Genomic DNA, 12,924 nt, shown 5'->3' with positions numbered 1-12,924 from the left:
GCTGCTTCCTAGGAAGTGGTTTCAATGGACACTCCTACATTCTGCTGGGATTTAATTGACCACACATGGCGGAGATTGTGAAGGGAACTCAGTGGAATACATTCAGTTCCTCTATGGGAAAAGTCATCCAATCTAAACAGGATGGAGCAAAACTTGAATGCTAGCGGATGCAACAAAGATCTCTGATTTCTAAGGTGGAAGGACTCAGATGGCTTTGTAACTTTCTGTAAGTTTTTGATATGGAAATGGAAAAAAACAGTAAAATGCAGCTGAAATGACTGCATTTAAAATAAAACATGGAAGACTTTAAAAGCAGACCTATGACAGTGAAAAGGGGAAAAGTGGCTCCTGAAATTATACAGTTAGTAATTCATGCTTAACTCAGATAGAGATGACGAATGTGTTTGCTTAATGTACAGTAACCAGCTAAAACCCTTGGGTCACTGCGGATTCATCAGTTATGACTTTGCTCTTAGATTTAGAATCGAATTGTTTGTTTAACTAATCAGGCTGCTTTTCGCTGGGGGCTATTAGCATTGCAAAATGGTATTAGTAGACTTGGTGCAGCAAAGAAATTTTAAAAAGAGCTCCTAAGAGGAATAGCAAAAGCAGAGCATTAAGTTGACAACAGCACTACCTATACAGAAATAAGCTGCTATTAAAATGGAGCCTTTATAGGTTTAAGGACACCTCTTCATAGGTATGAATTTCCCTGGTAGCTCAGATGGTAAAGAATCTGCCTGTCAATTCAGGAGACCCGGGTTCAGTCTCTGAATCGAGAAGATCCCCTGGTGAAAGGAATGGCTACCCCCTCCAGTATTCTTGCCTGGAGAATTCCATGGACAGAGGAGCCTGGCAGGCTACAGTCCATAGGGTTGCAAAGAATCGGATACAGCTGAGCGATTAACACTTTCACTTTTTCTTCATATGTATATGTGCCATTTTTCCCTTTCGTAGGTGGAAGATGAAGTAGAATACCACAGAGAAGTCATAGCATTCGTTTCTGTTCCTGTACCTGCCTAGCTGGTGACCCTGGGGAAACCACTGTAACTTTCTAAACCACTGTTTTTTCATTTAACAGAATGGAGACTGACACTTCTTATGGGCTTCAGATAAGATGATGCCTACCAGCACATGGTAAATGTATTGGTATAGCACCAATATCAATTAGGAAAAAGCTGGCTTAAAACTCAGCATTCAAAAAACTAAGATCATGGCATCCAGTCTTATCATTTCATGGCAAATAGATGGGGAAAAAATGGAAACGGTGACAGACTTATTTTCTTGGGCTCCAAAATCACTGCAGATGGTGACTACAGACATGAAATTAAGAGATACTTCTTCCTTGGAAGAAAAGCTAGACCAATCTAGACAGCATATTAAAAAGCAGAGACATCACTTTGCCAACAAATGTCCATCTAGTCAAAGCTATGGTTTTCCCAGTAGTCATGTATGGATGTGAGATTTGGACCATAAAAAAGGCTGAGTGTCAAAGAATTGATGCTTTTGAATTGTGGTGCTAGAGAAGACTCTTGAGAGAACCTTGGACTGCAAGATCAAACCAGTCCAGTTTAGTTCAGTTGCTCAGTTGTGTCTGACTCTTTGCAACCCCGTGGACTGCAGCACACCAGGCTTCACTGTGCGTCACCAACTCCCTGAGTTTGCTCAAACTCATGTAGGTCTTCCCCTTCTCATTCTACCTTTAATCTTTCCCAGCATCAGGGTCTTTTCCAATGAGTCAGTTCTTCACATCAGGTGGCCAAATTATTGGAGTTTCAGCTTCAGCATCAGTCCTTCCAAAGAATATTGAGGACTGATTTCCTTTAGGATGGACTGGTTTGATCTCCTTGCTGTCCAAGGGACTCTCAAGAATCTTCTCCAACACCACACAAAGCATCAATTCTTTGGCACTCAGCTTTCTTTATAGCCCATCTCTCACATCTATACATGAATATTGGAAAAACCATACCTTTGACTAGAGGGACATTTGTCATCAAACCAGTCAATCCTAAGGAAACCAATGCTGAATATTCAATGGAAGGACTGTTGCTGAAGCTGAAGTTCCAATACTTTGTCCACCTGATGCGAAGAGCAAACTCATTGGAAAAGACCTTGATGCTGGGAAAGATAAAGGGCCAGAGGAGAAGGGGAGGACAGAGGATGAGATGGTTGAATGGCATCATTGGCTCAGTGGACATAAGTTTGAACAGACTCTGGGAAATAGTAAAAGACAGGGAAGCCTGGCGTGCTGCAGTCCATGGGGTTGCAAAGCGACACGACTGAGTGACTGAACAGCAACAATCATTATTGCTGTGCTACTGCTGCTAAGTTGCTTCAGTTGTGTCCGACTCTGTGTGACCCCATCGACGGCAGCCCACCAGGCTCCCTCATCCCTGGGATTCTCCAGGCAAGAACACTGGAGTGGGTTGCCATGTCCTTCTCCAATGCATGAAAGTGAAAAGTGAAAGTGAAGTTGCTCAGTCGTGTCCGACTCTTAGCGACCCCATGGACTGCAGCCCACCAGGGTCCTCCATCCATGGGATTTTCCAGGCAAGAGTACTGGAGTGGGGTGCCATTGCCTTCTCCGTATTGCTGTGCTAGAAGTTTACAGTGATTGGCAGAAATATGTTGGTTTACACTGCTGGTTTCTACTGCTAGAACAAATCCTTGTTTCTCTCCAAGCCTTCCTGAACAACTGAAACTCTGTCATTCATGCTGGTCTTTCCAAAAGGTAATGACCGAATCATTTAAGTTAGACAGCAAGATATAGCTCTGAGAATAAATTTTGGCATCTCGTACTCAGCATATTTAAGACTGTCAACAGTTTTTGTTCACTCAAATGTTTCATAAGTTCAGGAGTTTAAAAAGAGATTTTCTTGATACAGTCTTTTCTTCTTTTCCCTTTGGGAAACATCATTTTGCTTCACTGCCTTCATGTTGAAGTTGGCAGGGCTTGTGCTGTGCTCAGTCATGTCCGACTCTTTGTGACCCCATGGACTGTAGCCCGCCAGGCTCCTCTGTTCATGGGAATTTTTTTTCAGCAAGAATACTGGAGTGGGTTGCCATTTCCTTCTCCAGGGGATCTTCCTGATTCAGGGATCAAACCTGTGTCTCTTGCATTGCAGACAGACTCTTTACCACTGAGCCAATGGTGCAGCCTCAGGGCTTACAAGTTGGGAACAAACAAAGAAAAGTCCCTCCTGAGACAGACAGCAAGGAATGAATGCCTTGGGGAACTGACTGACCTCCCCAATCTCAAAGGCCAAATGGACTCCAGACAAACCCTGAGACTGCAGGCAGTCTGAGTTAGTGGAGGTCAGCTGTGGTGCTAGGAAATCCCCCTCTGAAAGACACGTGGGTAGCCTGGTTGAGTATCTGAAGTTTGGATGCTGAAATAGTAAGAAGCGGGACTGACTTGGTGTGCTGGGTCTGTACAGACAAAAGCATTCTGCTTCCAAAGGAGCCAACCTCCAAGGGGTGCTGAGCAGTGAAACTTAGTGTACAGGAAAGGTTACTGAGTTACGTTGATTCCCATAACTTATGTCGCAGGCTTTATTACAAAGCAAGGTCTTTTCCAACAAGCTTATTTAACTGGGGGATTATTGTCAACTAACTGAGCATGATAGGGAAGGCAAAAGATTTTTTTATTTACTGTAAGGCCAAAGATGCAGGCTCAGGAGGATGTGGTAAAAGATCTACTTCCTGGCTATTCAAAGTGTTTACATAGCAGAACATTTGGTAGGCTCACATTGCGGCAAATCATATAGCTTTGTTTGCAGATAACAAAATACAAACTAAAAGAAGCTATGACATATTTGAAAACTGATTAAACTCACATTAAAAAAATGAGAAAACCCTGAAATTTGATTCTTTCTGGGGAGCAGTGAGTCTTGGCTGTGTGCTGTGGTGAAAAGAATATTGCATTTGGAATATGCAGACTTCAATCTAACCTCAGTGTTGGATAAGTTATTTACCTCTGAAATTTATTTTTTTTTCTCATCTGTAAAGTGTGGATAATAATATCTATCAACCTTATAAGTTTTCTAACTGATTCAAGTAAGTGAGCGGGAGAAATTTTCAAATGGTAAAACATTGCATAAATATAAGTTTTTATTCCTGTTTTTATTAACAGATTAATAAGAAAGGTGACAGATTCCAGTTACTTTGCATTCATTTCAGAGGCAAGTAGGATAAATTTCTGCTAAATGCATTTAGCATTTTCACTTTTGGACATTGTCAGTGAACTGAAGAAATAAACTGTCTCAAATAATATGAAGGAATTGATTACTATTAAAATTATAGTTTTCTGGGCTGTATCAATATATTCACATTAAATTCAAATTTAATCGTGCTTCCCTCATCTTGTTGGTTGATTCTGCCATGTTAGCATAATTTAACCCACAAAACAGTTTCAAGAGGTAGACATCATTTTTCTTATTTTAAACATGGGAAAATGAAGAATGCCTAAGTTCATTTAGTAGGCTGACATAAAAAATATATTTAATTGAAAAAGCTGGGAAAAATGACTGTATGTATACACTTTACTTAACATTGTATAACCTTGTCTATGAGGACTTAATAAAGAATGGAAGGCAATTTGAAGAAATAGAAATGGCTTAGGACTAAATATTTGAACATTTTAATATCATAATACCGTTCACAACTTCTAGGAGAAAATGACACCCTTGAGGGAAATTTTGTCAGTATGATTAAAAAAAAAAATACCCACCAAAAGAAAACACCATTACTACAAGGGAAAATTAGTTTAACAATCGCTTAAACTCTGAAAGATATTAATATAATTTAATAAGAAGACCAATCTTGCCACAGAAACAGAGACGCTGTGACTTGACCTTAGGGGATGAGGGGCGTTCAGATTATAACCTCTCTGAAAACTGGAAGAAAAAACGGCAGTGGTAAATCATGTCACTTTTCATCCTCTAACAAAGACAGGAACACAATTATGGAGCATTTCCGTGTGTCAATTAACAGTTAATATGTTATCTGCTCAGTGACATTAAGATGCAGCTCCTAAAGCCCTTTACAAAGACATTGGCTCTGATGAGTGACAGAAAACAAGCCCAGGCAGACTGGTGAAAGGAAATTCAATTATATTGCTCCTGAACTGTGCATCCTCTGGGTTGAACTCAGAGATTGAAATACCAAAGAATAACACTCGACCCTAGATTTCCTTCAGGGAATGCCTAGTGATTTCATGATTTTGTCTCTGCTTTTAGAGGGACACACTGCAGGGCAATCAGGTGGCAGATCAGACAGAAGAGTGAATGCCCTTGAATGGAAAGTGTGAGGGCTGGCATTTGTTGTTAGAGAGGCGTTTCAGAGAATGGCAGGTCACTCTGGGCCCCGATAATTCTACGAATAATAGAACCAGGCTTTTGTCTAAGGAGTAATTCAAAACCCAGCTGTTCTCTTTGTTTATTCAAGTAGTCTGGTCTCCAAGGTGGAGGTTCATGCATCCCAGAGGTTGGCTAAAGGCAGCAACGGGGTCTGGGAAGAAAATACTGGAACTGTTACTTGTTTCTGTCTAAAAATGTAAGAAAGGGATTCAGCTTACTAGCACGTGTAGAATGGCTGGTGCCAACAGTCCCGAGCAGACTTTCTGGGTGAGTTGGTTGTGTAACCTTGTATCCTGAACAGTGTGGAGCTTTCCCTGAGTGAGGAATAGAGATGAGAAAGGCCTGTTAGTCTCACTCTTTTGTCTGCTTTCAGTATATTTCAAAGCAGCATTTAGTATGTGGCTTTTCAGATTACATTGTTTTCACCAAATGCTGCTGCTGCTAAGTCGTTTCAGTCGTGTCCGACTCTGTGCGACCCCAGAGACGGCAGCCCACCAGGCTGCCCCGTCCCTGGGATTCTCCAGGCAAGAACACTGGAGTGGGTTGCCATTTCCTTCTCCAGTGCATGAAAGTGAAAAGTGGAAGTGAAATCTCTCAGTCGAGCCCGACTCTTAGCGACCCCATGGACTGCAGCCCACCAGGCTCCTCCGTCCATGGGATTTTCCAGGCAAGATTACTGGAGTGGGGTGCCATTGCCTTCTCCAAATGAGTACTTACCAAATAGACACGTGGCTTGTAAATGCCCCTTGCAGAGAAATTGCAGATTAAAAAGATACTCATAATGTAAGCACATCTCTAATGTGGAGACGGCTTTTTGCTTACTCCCTACATGAAGACACCTGACCAGGGGTAAGCAATGACTGACCTGATCTATTAAAAATTAAGTACTTTTCTTTTCATTCATCAATAGTATTATTCAAAATATGGACCCATATCCACTATTTTTCAGCTTTATTGAAGTATGATAGACCAATAAAATGGTAAGCTATTTAAGATGTAAAATGTGCTGATTTAATAAATGTTAACTGAGTCATCATTATCTTACATATTTACCTTTCTTTTTGATAGGAATATTTAAGTTTTAACTTCTTAGCAAATTTCAATCATATGATACAGCGTCAAGAACTTTAGTTACCATATTATTTACACATTAGATCCTCAGAACTGACTCATAACTGAAAGTTTTTACATTTTATCAACCTCTCCCAATCCTCCCCACTCTCCAGCACCTAGTAACCACTTTTCTACTCTGTTCTTATGAGTTCAATCTTTTTTTTTTCTTTTTTTCAGATTCCACATAAAAGTGATAGTGTATGGTATTTGTCTGTCTCTCTTTGGCTTGTTTCCCTTAACATGGTCCTCTCCGCCTTCATCCATGTTGTCACAAAGTACAAAATTTCCTTCTTTTTTAATGGTTGAATAGTATCGCATCAAGGCGCCTGTAGGCTTGGTTTCTTTTGAAGTTTCTTTCCTTGGCTTGCAGATGGCTAGTTTCTTCCTCTGTGCGAACATGGCTTTTTCCTGTGAGCATATATGTCTTTGTCCAAATATCCTCTTCTTATAGAGACACCAGTAATATAAGATTAGGGTTCAACTGATGACCTTATTTAACTTAATCACCCATTTAAATATCTTATTTCCAAATATGATTATGTTATGAATGGCTGAAGGTTAGGACTTTAACACACGAATTTTGGGGAGACATAATTCAGTCCATAACACCAGCCATTAAAAATCAAGTATTAAACTGAACTTATAAACAGATTTTCAAATCATTGATCACAGGTTTTAAACCAAGGTTTTATTTTATTTTTTAAAATTAATTAATTTATTTTAATTGGAGGCTAATTATTTTACGATATTGTAGTGGTTTTTGCCATACATTGACATGAATCAGCCATGGGTGTACATGTGTTCCCCATCCTGAACCCCACTTCCACCTCCCTCCCCATCTCATCCCTCAGGGTCATCCCAGTGCACCAGCCCCGAGCACCCTGTCTCATGCATCGAACCTGGACTGGCGATCTATTTCACATATGATAATACACATTAAACCAAGATTTTAAAAAGAAGCATACTTTTCAAAGTTTTGTACCGATAATAAATACAAGTTAAAAAAAATTATTTTTATCTTTGGCTGCACTGGGTCTTCCTTGCTGTACATGGGCTTTTTCTAGTTGCCTCAAGGAGAGGCTACTCTGTTGTGATGACAGGGCCTCTCATTTCAGTGGCTTCTCTTGTTCTTCAGGGGCTCTAGGTATGTGGGCTCAGTTTTGTGGCCCACTGGCTTAGCTGCTCCTCGGCATGTGGGATCTTCCCCAACCAGGGATGGAACCCCTGTCTCCTGCATTGGCAGGTAGATTCTTTTTAAATATTTTAAAAAATATTTTAAATTTTTTTCAAGTTATGAAAGTATGCTAACACATTTACAGGAGACTTGGAAAATACAGAACAAAGTTTGGCAGGCAGATTCTTAACCACTGGATCACCAGGGAAGTCCCAGTACAAGTTATTTGAAAGTATTCTGTATGCCAAGTGGACTTCATCCTTTAGAAACTTTGGGTTTAGGTTTATGCTGTATGATATAATAATTTTCTACCATTAATTCATTAATTTAACAAATACTATGAAGTACCTATCATGTGCAGATACTCTGGGGCTCCTGAGACCCCTCAGAAAAAATACCAGATCCTTGCCTTTGCGAGCTTACATTCTAGTGGGCAAGAGGCTGACATTAAATCAAGAGCATTGTACTTAAGACTGAGGGACTTATCTCCAGCTATTGGGAGTACTGCCAGCTCAGTCCTCAGCTGTCAGGCCTCTTTGGGAATTGCCCCTGGACTCATACAAGGTCATGGACTCATCTCAGTTAGCCTGCGTCTGAAGATTGGTCACTATGGAGGCAAAAAGGCCCAGACGCCCAGAGACCCAAGGTCATCGCAGTTTGAGAACTTCCTGTAGGGACTGGCTGAGGACTTCTTCCAGCTTGAATCACAGCCCAGCTTCTCCTGCTGCTTAGTTTTTCTTCTTTCACTTCCCTCGTGGTCTATGGTCTAGATTCCCAAGGAATCCAGTAAGAGACATGTGTATTATATTATATTATATCATATTATATTATATTATATTATAGGGGCTTCCTAGGTGGCTCTAGTGGTAAAGAAACCACCCACCAGTGCAGAAGATGCAAGAGACTTGGGTTAAATTCATGGGTCAAGAATAACCCCTGGAGGAGGGCATGGCAACCCACTCCAGTATTCTTGCCTGAAAAATCCTATGGACAGAGGAGTCCGGTGGGCTACAATCCAAAGGGTGGCAAAGAGTAAGACATGACTGAGCGATTAAGCACATAGATGGAAATTAGACCAAAAAAATTGTCATATTTCAATTGATATGACCAAGTTCTATTAATATGTTGGTTTATTATTACTATTATTTTAAATCAGTTAGGACATCTGGAAAGGTTTTTCATTTGCTAAGCTTTTGGGTGAAATATTTTTTGGCTAAAAGATTCCAAGGATTCCATTAGAACTTTGCCATCTACTCATCCTTGAAGAATTAGTTTGCATATTCCCTCCTCTAGAAAGTCTGCCCAGGTTCAGTTAGCTACATCTCTTCTCTGCCTCCATTGTATCCTCCTCTCTGCACTTGGCACATTTTAGGGGATTCTGCTTTTGAATCTTTCTTCACGGGCTGAGAAATTCATCTATAATCAGAAACCTTGCCTTATTTATCATTGTATCTCTCCTTCCCAACATGATGCCTGACAAATAACCAGAATTATAATAGGTAACCTTGCTATGCAGGTGGGCAATGTTGTAACTGCTTTACAAACGCTTTTAATGATCGTCTGAAGTTGGGAGTGTGATTAGCTCCATTTTACAAATGAGGAAACTGAGGCCCAGAGAGCTCAAATAACTTGTCAGGATTTCACAGCTGCGTGGATCCAGGTGGAATTTGAACACAGGAAACATGATTGTGGAGCCTGCAAACATACCCACGGAAGCTACTGGTAAGTGCATTTTGAACTGAACTTTGCATAAACTAGTTCACATAGCAAGAGAACCATAACAGGAAACTTTAACCACAATTTAAGTTTAATCCTCTCTTAAGTTTAGAAACTTCCATGAGTAGGTATTGGTTTTCAAAAGTAGAGCTTTTTCATGTTTTCTAGTTTAAAAGTAGAAGATGACGTGGTTTACTGAAGTCCTTCTGTATCGGAGCAGTCTTCTGAGAAAGGGCAGCTTTGATTAGCTTTGGCTTTGCCCCATATCCTGGGAAAAAAAATCTATGCTTAGGAATAACAATAATGTAAACCAACCTTTGGGCTTCCCTGGTGCCTCAGTCTCCCGCAATGCAGGAGACCCAGATTCGATCCCTGGGTTGGGAAGATGCCCTGGAGAAGAGCATGGCAACCCATTCCAGTATTCTTACCTGGGAAATCTCACGGACAGAGGAGCCTGATGGGCTATGGTCCATGGGGTTGCAAAGAGTTGGACACAACTTAGCAACTGAAGCACCACCAAACCAACATTTAGTGAGAATTCACTGTGAAACTTGGCCACAGATACACATCTTGTCAGTGACATGAGAATTTGAATCTCTTGCAAAGCTATCATGTTTCGGACAGGACCTTGCTTTGTTTCCTCTGCCCACGATTTGTAGCTCAGTAGTCCAAACAATGGACCACGCTTCTTCTTCTTGTGGCAGTCCTTCTTTCCCTGCCTCGCTCTCTAATTCTTTAGGGATCGGGCTCGTGCATTTCAGTCCCTGTGGTTGAGTGTCTAGGACTGTTTTCTTGGACGCTCGGTAATTACATGTTGTTAGACCTCTTCTTCTCTTTTCTTTCACCTTCACGTCAGTGAGGACTAGATACAAATCCATAGGTTGTTTCCAGTCTGGGAGGGACCCCGGAAGACCCTGATTTCAACTACTTGACTGATACCTGAAAATAACGTTTGCAGTTTCCTCGTCAAATGGTGATGTGGATGTTCTTGAAGAAATCTATTCCATCTTTTGACTATTCTACCAGAAAACTCTGTGTCAAGGTGCCCTCTTGCCCCTATAACTTCCATGCCTAGTTTTGGTTCTACTGATTATATGAAACCCAATTCCTCTTTTCAATAACAGAGTTTCAATATTTAAACACAATGCTGTGTTCTCAGGCATGCTCTTAATATTCATCCCCAAGTCGTTTCTCTTATTAGTTATTGTTTCAAGTGTCCCTGCTCTGAGCATACAGGAAGGGGAACAGAAAATCATGTGAAGTCAGACACACCCAGCTTGGATCCTGCCTGCACCACTTACGGACTTGATGTGTTTCAGTTTTGGTTTCTTTATTTGTAAAACGTTGATAATGGCATATAGTTTAAAGAGGAGTTGCGAGGATTAAATTAAAAGCTGAAATACAACATTTGACACAGAGCAGACATTACTTTGCCGACTAAGGTCCGTCTAGACAAGGCTATGGTTTTTCCTGTGGTCATGTATGGATGTGAGAGTTGGACTCTGAAGAAGGCTGAGCTCTGAAGAATTGATGCTTTTGAACTGTGGTGCTGGAGAAGACTCTTGAGAGTCCCTTGGACTGCAAGGAGATCCAACCAGTCCATTCTGAAGGAGATCAACCCTGGGATTTCTTTGGAAGGAATGATGCTAAAGCTGAAACTCCAGTACTTTGGCCACCTCATGCGAAGAGTTGACTCATTGGAAAAGACTCTGATGCTGGGAGGGATTGGGGGCAGGAGAAGAAGGGGCCGACAGAGGATGAGATGGCTGGATGGCATCACTGACTCGATGGACGTGAGTCTGAGTGAACTCCGGGAGTTGGTGATGGACAGGGAGGCCTGGCGTGCTGCGATTCATGGAGTCACAAAGAGTCGGACACGACTGAGCGACTGAACTGAACTGAACTGAGACACTCAAATAAATGATCCTTGCTGTTGTTTTTTATTATCACCTTGTTTTTTGAGCAGATCTTGAAGAGCCAAAACTGATACTAAATGTGATCTGATCATCACCAAACAGTTAAGACCCCCATCCTCTGACAGTGATGCTGCGGATGATAGTAAGACAAAGAGCAGTGACCTTCATTTACTGTTTTCTCCATGGCAGGCTCAGATATGCAGATGATACCACTCTAATGGCAGAAAGTGAAGAGGCACTGAAGAGCCTCTTGATCAGGGTCAAAACAAGAGTGAAAAAGCTGGCTCAATATTAAAAAAGACATTCAAAAAACCCTCAACACTCAAAAAACTAAGATCATGGCATCCAGTCCCATCACTTCATAGTTGGAAGATGGGGGAAAAGTGAAAGCAGTGGCAGATTTTATTTTCTTGGGCTCCAAAATCACTGAGGATGGTGACCGCAGCCATGAAGTTAAGACACTTTCTTCTTGGAGGAAACGCCAGGACAAACCTAGCTAGATGACCTCATCCAACTTCCTTTCCTCTTGCTGCCTGTCTGACCCTGGTTTCCCTGGTCTTCACTGGCTGGCTCTCTGGTTTGATCATGTGGCCATTCTCTGCATACTAATTTTGATTTATTAGATGAAATAAAGGTACTATGTTCAGGTCTATTTGAAAGAGAGCTTCCTTTGATTTAGTGGTTTTGATAATAGTGAATGTGCACCCAGTTGCTCAATTGACTCTTTGTGACCCTATGTACAATAGCCCACCAGGCTCCTCTGTCCATGAAATTCTCCAAGCAAGAATACTGGAGTGGGTTGTCATTTCCTTCTCCAGGAGATCTTCCCAACCCAGGAATCGAACCTGCGTTTCCCACGTCTCCTGCGCTGAAAGCCCCCTGAGATAATAGGAAAAACATCAGAGGAGGAGTCAAATGACTTGAGTTCTAGTACTGGATTTATAGTGGTCGGTGTCATGTCAGTACAGTACCTTCTTTCTCAAGCTTTTCACCTGGGAAAATGGGATAATGCCTTCCTTACTTCCGGTTTCACAGACTTGGTTTCAGGTTCCAGGAAACGTTTATGTGGAGCCTCTATAAAGGCAAAATGTTAGCTACCCACGACAGGCTGTTAGCAGGCAGCTTAAAGTTCACATCTGTCAGCCTATTCTCAGGCGAAGTGGTCCCAGCCAGAAGATTCTTAAAGCATCCACCTACCGGAGGCTTCCTTTCACTTCTTTGTTTCAGGACTCTTTGATGCAGAATGGTGGTTTAGTTGCTAAGTCGTGTCCGACTCTTGAGACCTGCCAGGCTCCTCTGTCCATGGGATTCTCCTGGCAAGCATATTGGAGTGGGTTGCCATTTCCTTCTCCAGGGGATCTTCCCAATCCAGAGATTGAACCCGGGTCTCCTGCACTGCGGGAAGATTCTTTACTGACTGAGCTACGAGGGAAGACCTTGATGGAGAATACTGTACAGGTATATTTTTGAAAAATTAAAATGAATTAAAATATAGAGTAGCTTGAAAAATTCAGAGCTGATCTAGAATTATAAATCATTGACTTCATATATGTAAATTAAATTTAATATCTTGAACCCAAAATAATTAGAAAGGTAAGTTTATTTTAGGGTCACCCCATGATGCTTTTCTAAGCCAAACAGAAGAAAC

The sequence above is a fragment of the Budorcas taxicolor genome, chromosome 5 (assembly GCF_023091745.1).
Source record: "Budorcas taxicolor isolate Tak-1 chromosome 5, Takin1.1, whole genome shotgun sequence".
NCBI lineage: Eukaryota > Metazoa > Chordata > Mammalia > Artiodactyla > Bovidae > Budorcas > Budorcas taxicolor.
Note: the sequence above shows the minus strand (reverse complement) of the source record.